The 7,792-nt window shown below is 45.5% G+C and overlaps 1 long non-coding RNA gene across 1 annotated transcript in view; it reads left to right on the top strand.

The window, feature by feature from the left end:
* The first annotated feature begins 1,091 nt into the window (after nucleotides 1-1,091).
* LOC109297235 overlaps nucleotides 1,092-7,792 on the top strand; it is a 26,410-nt gene continuing 19,709 nt past the window's right edge. The window contains exon 1 of the long non-coding RNA XR_002097251.1: nucleotides 1,092-1,880. This is a non-coding gene — a long non-coding RNA (uncharacterized LOC109297235). The remainder of the gene's footprint in view (nucleotides 1,881-7,792) is intronic.

Below are 7,792 nucleotides of genomic sequence, written 5' to 3'. Positions count from 1 at the left end.
GTATAATAGTGTATATACATCTCCTTGTCTGCAGAGCCCTCCATCAAGCTTAAAACAATGGATCAAATCCAAAACTACAGAGTATAAAATAACCCCACCTGTAAAAAAAAAGAAAAAGAAAAGAAAAAAGGAGAAGGAAAGAGAAGTGGGGTGGGGGTGAGTACTTTCAGGGAGATCAGCCTGGTTGCTGTAAGCTATCCTATTGTGTTGATTTAGGAAGACATTTGCTGTATATAACGTTTAAGGCTGATAATATCATTGCCTGGCCAAATAAATAAAGCATTGGCCAAACCGTGGGGTCAGCTATCGATCCCTGGGCTGCGAGAGGAGGGAGAGACAGTGCATGAGAGAGAGAGTCAGAGGTTCAGGGTGTCTGCAAGGCGACACAGAGATCCTGTGTGTGCAGGGGAGGGAGGCTGTGCGTGTCTCAGAGAGGGATATTCTGTGTGTGAGAATCAGACAAGGATATTCTATGCGAGTGTTTGAGAGCACACTCTGTGGGTGTAGGAGGGAGAGGGGGAGAGACCGTGTGTGTGTGAGAGAGAGAGAGAGTTTTCAGTCCGCTTTGCAAAGCCTCATTAGCATTCCCTCCCTGCCCATGGACCTGCACTGACAACTAACAGAGATATCCAGCTCACCACTAGGCCTCCTCTCCTTTTGTCTTCAAATCTCTAAGAGAAACAGATTTATACGTGGGCTCTGTGCCGTGAACCAACTTCCACTTGGTTCCAGAGGAGGCAAGATGTTAAAAAACAAATGAGCAAGGACCCTACCCACTGCGGTTTCCCAATGGGTTGTGCAAACTTCTCTCCCTTCCCTATAAAGCCCGTGCCCCTGCGTGTGCTATCGCGCCAGTGTGAAGAGCTGCACCAGTGATGGTGGAAGTGGTCTGCTACTTTTCCTTTGTCACCTGTAGCAAGAAGCTTTGGTGTGGTTACACATATGCGTATCATGTGGGGGGGGTTTCGCTCTTACGTGCGATTTATGGGGCATATCAAACAGAGCTTCATTTTTTCCCCTACAGGGTGAAAACTACCGGTTGCTTTAAAAAAAAAAGGAAAGGAAAAAAAAAAAAAAGAAAAGTATCTACATCGGTGTTTGCTTTGTGTCTTTTCCCCTGCTTATTTCCCGATTAACGCTCCTCTCCAAACGGTGACAAAATTCTCCACAAAGAGCCAGAAAAAAAGAGGAATTGTGACTTTCATCTCTAGGCCAGAAAGCTCTTTAAACTTCCAGCGCTGAGCTCAAATCCATTTCTAACAAGGTTTCTGAGGAGTAGAGTGCACACAACTTACTGCAAACTGCTGCCTGAAGTTATAAATTAAACTAGTCAGGTATTTTTCCAGGGAGCGTACAAATTAGTCCATGTTGACAGATGTTTGTCACTTACTAACTTCTTTCCAAGTTTTTTTTTTCCTCCTCTAAGCCTTGTTTCGAGCTTGCTTTGTTGTTTTAAAATATGCATGTCTCTCAGGAATGCCAGTCACGAGTCCAAACTTTGTGTCCAACCTCCCACATGAAATGATCCTTTTATAGGGAACCCGATATGTCTCAATCTGCACTTCACTCAAAGCCTCTGCATATGGGGCACTGGTCCCTGCTCAAAAATAACTCAGCAGAAACGCCTTTCCACCTAAAAAAAAAAATCCCCACGAATGACTCCCAAAGAAGAAATATAACTCCCATAATTAAAGGAGGCAGCGGTCAGAGGGGAATGCAGCTTGGGGGAAAAAACAGTAAGAGTTTTATTTCTTTTCTGATTGCACTTGGGCTGTCATTAACAGCAGGTTTATCAACACAAGGCTCTCACAGCACAGCCTGAAGACCAGAGGAGAAGGACGAAGCGAGATTCAGGAACTACAGGCCAACGGCGAGAAAGAGTAAGTGACCTCAGTGCAGAGAGGGAGACTGGGAGGAAGGGGCTTGCTGTGAATTTGCAGCCGAAGTTTTCTTGCGAGGGAGAACAGTGGCCCGAAGCTGGACCAGAGAGGCTGGGGGAGCCGGTCCCTGCCTGGGAAGGTGCATCCGGAGGCAGGGAAACCCCTGGCAGGGTGGGGGAGCGGGGCAGGAGAAGTGGCAGGGCTGAAGAAACGTCACGCCTGCAGGAGCCCGGGCGCTGGTCGCGCCTGCCCGGGACCGCGGCCGGGGCCCTGCGAGGCGCTTCGCTTCGTGCGTGTGCGCGCGCTGCCGGCCTGATGCGCGTCCTGCGGGGCGACGCTGGGCTGCCGGGGCCGGAGCCCCCCGGACGAGCCGGGCAGCAGGCTCGGCGGGGACAACCCGCCGCCCCGGAGCGGAGAAGTAGTAAACAAAAACAACTCCCCCCCCCAAAAAAAAGTCCAAGCAAAACTTCCCAAGTGATGGGAACCAGATGAGCCGCTTCTCCCTGTAACATTGACTCTCCTGCCCTGATGTGCCGTGACGTCACCAGCGCCTACCCTATCCTCTGCACTGCGAGAGGGAGGGAGAGGGGGGAGCCTGCGAAGGGGCAGATCCTACCTCTCTATTTTCTTTTCTTTCTTTCCTCTTCCTCCCTCTCTCCTTCTCTCTCTTCTGGGACGAATTTCCACGAGGAGCCTGCCCAGCCTCGGCTTGCAGAGCCCCTGATTGATAGGACCCCTTTCCCTCCTTTCCCCCAGATCTACATATTCCAACATATGGAAAGCTTGCAGGCCCCGTGCACTTATAGAAGCTGATAATGCATTAGTTTTCAGCAATATTTACAGCACTGCTTTTAATACACACCAGATGGTTTGCGACTCTGCCACCACCGCCAGCTAGCTCCTCGATTTTACGCAGCGGCATTTTGTTACAATTACACTCCATGCTGAGACCAATTTTATTGGTGACCTATTTTTCATATTTGCAGCATTTTATGTTAAAAACCTCCTCCCTGGCCCCTTAGCAAAGGGCAGTGCTAAGGGGAAAAAAAAGAAAAAGAAAAAGGAGCAGTCACTGGAGCTTTTCGGTGGAGCCAGCGTTTGTAATATGTAATAATGAGCTGGTCCTGTGTGTGTGTATATATGCATGTGTGCCTATATAAATAATGCATATGCATATTTATTTATTGCTTTTGATCAATAACACTATATTTGTTAAACCTCCATTGACTGCGTTTGCCTTCCTGATAGCAAACATTACAACACAATAAATATTGCATATGGTTAATTATTACGCCAGGGCTCCATGCTTGGGTGTGTGTGTTTTTTCCCCGCATGTGCTCCAGTCCTCGTATAACGCAGTACAAACAAGTCCGGGTTCTCAAAGATATTTTGGGAGTGGGAGGGGGAGGAAAAAGAAAACCCAGCTCTCTATGGGAATTCTCCGACTCAAACACTTTGAGCGAGAAACTGCATATAATCATACATTCCTCCGCGCTAAACATCGGGCTGTTGAAGGGGAAAGAAAAAACCCACACACCTCTTGCCTGGAATACATCCCAGGGCATTTAAAACAGCGCACAATAAATGTTATCACGTTGGGGACAAAGCTACAATGCGGATCGGATCTTAGCATGGGTTTTTAAACCTTATTTTACACAAAGTAAATAATCTCAAGTACACAACAGAGAGCCTGCTTTGCATAGAGCAATATAAATAGCCAATTCACTCCAGTGCAGGTGTGTTCTTCCTACACAAATGCTTTTTCCACTTTTATAGTAACTCTTTAATTTTTTTTTTTTGCCTCTCCTGCTAAAATCACAGATGTTTATTTTATTGATATACCCTATACCTTGGCTATGCTGAGAATAGTCTGCCTCGACTAACAGTCATTTAGCAAATAATAGAGGCGTTCTGGATGCTTTCCAATGTTACACATGTACTTGGTCATAAAATGATACGTGAAAAAATTAACATCTGCTTGCCTAAAATAAAGTGTGCCAAGTAGCTTTTTATGAATGCTTTCCTCATTTTAAAAAGAACTATGTAGAGATAAACTGGCATCCATATGTATAGCATATTTATAATGGTTTTAGGATTTAAAGGTAGCTATTCATTGCATAAGCCATTTAGAAATGACGTTTTAAAAGCTACTTAACCTCAGACATCCTTGAATCTTAAAGAAGGATTCCAAACGATATTCTTTAAAGAGGAATTTGCTGTAATTTAATTGCATATCAAGGCGGAACTATGCGCGCGCCTCGCATGGTATGCTGTGTTTAATAGCATTCCCACTTCCATTTTATTTACCTCGTTTCTCAACACGGATCCTATTCCCTTCAGCACACAAGACTGGGAAGTGGAGTTGAATGTGTTTCTTTTTCTCCTCCTTCTTCCTCCTCTTGCTTGCTTGCTCTTTACTTTCTTCCCCCCCCTGTTTTAATTCCACCATTAGGAAATGAGGCATACCTTCGAATTATTTCATTAAGCTTTGCCCTTTTGGGGGGAAGAGGGTGGGAACTATAATCATTAGTGCCTTTTATTATTTCTGCAATAAATGGCGAGATTCTTTGCTGAATAAGCTGTCTGAATGTTTTGCAGATGTTCCACTTAGACCAAAACTGACCCTCCATTTCCTCCCAAATAAGTCTCCTAAACTCTCCCATCAGTGCATTTACTCCACTGCAAAGAAATGCCCGGCTTTGTGAGGCATGAAAGGTGAAACGCAGCTCTGTGTAGCACACACCCCCCGTTAGGACTTGGTAGATGTGTGTGGGGAGTGTGTGTCGATACACGCAGACCTATATTACACCCTCGCGTGTGTCACTTAGAAGAGCGTCTCCGCTGACACAGCTCCCCGGTCCAGATGTTGGGCTCTATTATAGCCATTGCACGAGGTGGGGTATCGCTTCTGCTCAGCTCCAGAGGGGAGCCCCTCTCCACCTGGAGGGGCTGGGGGCTGGTCCTGGTGGCTTATCAGAGGCATTCCCCTCCCTAGCTGTGGACAACAGTTGATCAAACAGGCTCCTCCACCTAGAAACTCACCCTCGGTAGTAGGCAGGGCAGCCCTGCCTGTCTGGTCGCCGCTGTGGCCTACTATTGCCCTGGCTGGAGAGTGCCTGGTCGCCTGGTTCAAGAAGCCAAAGCTTCTTTGCAGTTCCTTGGCTGGAAAGACGTGGGTGTGGGGGCCAAGGGGTAGGGCCTCTGGGGTAGGGGTGGGGGGTAGGAGGCTGCCTTATGGGTGTAGGGGACAGAGGTTAAAGAACTGGCCCCTTTCTGAGTGACAGGGCCTTTTCTCAAAGGCCAAACGGGGTTGGGGGGTGGGGGACCCGCTGCCCAAGTGAATAGGGGAATTTTCCAGGTTTCGCAGCTTTCCCCTTTATTTCTGGTTATTTCTTTTTAATGAATCTGGGTGGTGACTGGCAGAGCCCGTAAGGGTTTTCAGAGTGGGGGGAGAGAGGGGGAAAGAGAGAGAGAGAGAAAGAAGTAAAGTCCATTTGCTTACAGAAAAAAAAAAATCCTGCCTGGGTTGGTAAAATCATTAAAATCTGTTAAGTGACATGGAGTTGGGATTTATGTGGCCGCACCGGACAGAAAGTGGACACGGCCAGCAGGGGTAGTCACGCTTGGAGACAGGGGGTCTTTATTGAGAGATGGTGTATTTCTGGGGGAAGAAAGGGAATATCTTACAAAGCTCTCCCTCTCCTCCTGATAACAAAACCTGTCACATCTTCACTTCTGCCTCGCAAAGAGCGAGTGTCCGCATTTGAACATCTCTAAAGTGATTATTAGATGCCTCTGTGAGAAATCAGTTCGGGAGAGCGAGCCCAGAGCACACAAAAAAGGACAGATTGGCCAACACTGCGCGCTCCTCTAATTTTACCTCCTAAATGGCCCCCTAATATCCCCCCAATCGCACTGTTATTAAAGGACCTTTCGTTAATAAGAACAAGCCCTGCTTTAAAATAAAATAAAAAAGATTTGCACTTTAAAAAAAGAAAGCCAAACCGTGGGTTTTTTAAAAGTATTATTATTATTATTTTGCCTCCTCCTGATAAGATGTGAGAACTTCTTTTTAGAGAGAGAGAGAGAGTGAAATGAAGGACACAAAGACAGTATATCAGTGAAAAGGAGAAAGTGCCTCTTTAATGAGAACTAAAGAAAACCAAAACGTAGATGAAGTGTACCGTAAAGGCTGCTTCAAAGTACATCTTAATTCCCCTGAGTTCTGCCATCACATAGATTTGGTAATTGGGAGTTTACTGCGCGGAGGTGAGGCAGCATGGTATAGCTAACCCTATATTTTTTTCTTTCAATAATTATAGATACATTTCCAGACAATCTTTGCAAAGAGCCAGGAAAGATATCAGAGCTCACGTGCATTGAAGGAAGAGCTTGTCATAAGGGGGGGGGGGGGAGGCAAGTCTACCTGCACATTCAAAATTAAACTGATCTCCCCCCCCCACACACACACTTTTATAATTATACTCCTGGCTCCAGATGTATTTTAACAGAGCTGTGTGTGCACTGCCATCCGCCAATGCATGCTGATGCCTTTATTGGTATTTGCTTCTGTGCCTAGGTTTCATTTTGTATTTCTTTCCTGACCTTAGCTTTTCTGGATTACAAAAAGTCTCCACAAGTAACAGAGCAATAAATCCAAACAAAAATAAGACAGATTTCCTCATCGATGTGTAATAAAGTTAAAGGACATTGTTTTGTCAGACAAGCGCTAAGTAGAAAATAAATCTTTGGGTCTGGGGAAACAAAACGGAGTGCTGTTGGCATGTGTGTAAATTTACTTTTAAAAGCAATAAATCAATGTTAAATTAAACAGCTGGGGTCCCCATCGCCGAGAAGGTTTTCATGTTTAAGGAAACCTTGACGGGGAAATGTGCGATTTAATAAGACACCAAAGAAGTTAAACCTTGATTTCAATTCCGCCTCTCCTTGCTCTCTGTGTGTGGGTTGCAGCTGAACTTCAGGAACTGCTGTGAACTTGTGAGACAGACAGACAGACGGGGATAGGCAGGGACTGGCACCCACCGGCTCACTTTTGCTCTGCTCCCCACCCCATCTCACACGTGCCCACTGGGTCCCTTGCTCTGTCACAGCCCCGTGGTCCAGGAGGCATCGGGGCTTCTCCTTGCATGTATTGCGTTAGGGTTAAATATTGTAACCTGTCGAAAGAGTTTGGTACTGTCATTATCTATATGCTAATGCCATCATTTCTGCATCGTGACAGATCCATGGCATTAGAGGTGCACCAAAAATAAAAATGCCTCTGAGACGCACACATACACGCACATATGTATGTATGTATGTATGTATGTGTGTGCATGTGTGTGTGTGTGTATCTATATACATATGTATATGTATAAGTACATGTATGTATGTGTATGTATATAAATCTATGTGTGTGTGTATCTCTCTCTCTCTAGCTATAGATACATATTTAACAAGAAAGCCCATTTTAAGAGCAGTCAGAAGCCAGTTAGGAATGATGCATGATCCCACCGCCTGCAGCTGAAGTGTTGCAGAGCTGATTTTCCTAAATGCACGTGCGATTTATTTCTCCTTTAAAAAGAAAGAAAGAAAAAGAAACTAGCACAAAACCCGGTAACATTTTCGCGCTCTGATGTAGCCCAGCGTGAATCAATAAGTTATTAAAAAGCCAAAGCAACACAAGCAATAATGCAGAACAGCAAATGGCAGTGGGTCCGTGGCAAGCAAATATGTGCGTGATTTAGGATTTTTTTTTTTTTTTGAAGCTGCGAAGTCAAATTTGAAAAGGAGTTGACAATAAAGATGCTTGAATGCCTAGGTGTGTAGTTGTGTTAGTTATTTGCCTCCAAACACACACAAGGCGATGGAGCCGGAGAATGTGTAATGACTCTTGTTTCTTGTGAAAAAAA

The sequence above is a fragment of the Gavialis gangeticus genome, unplaced genomic scaffold, assembly GCF_001723915.1.
Source record: "Gavialis gangeticus isolate Ggan-Ray unplaced genomic scaffold, GavGan_comp1, whole genome shotgun sequence".
NCBI lineage: Eukaryota > Metazoa > Chordata > Crocodylia > Gavialidae > Gavialis > Gavialis gangeticus.
Note: the sequence above shows the minus strand (reverse complement) of the source record. Positions and strands in the feature narration are given on the sequence as shown.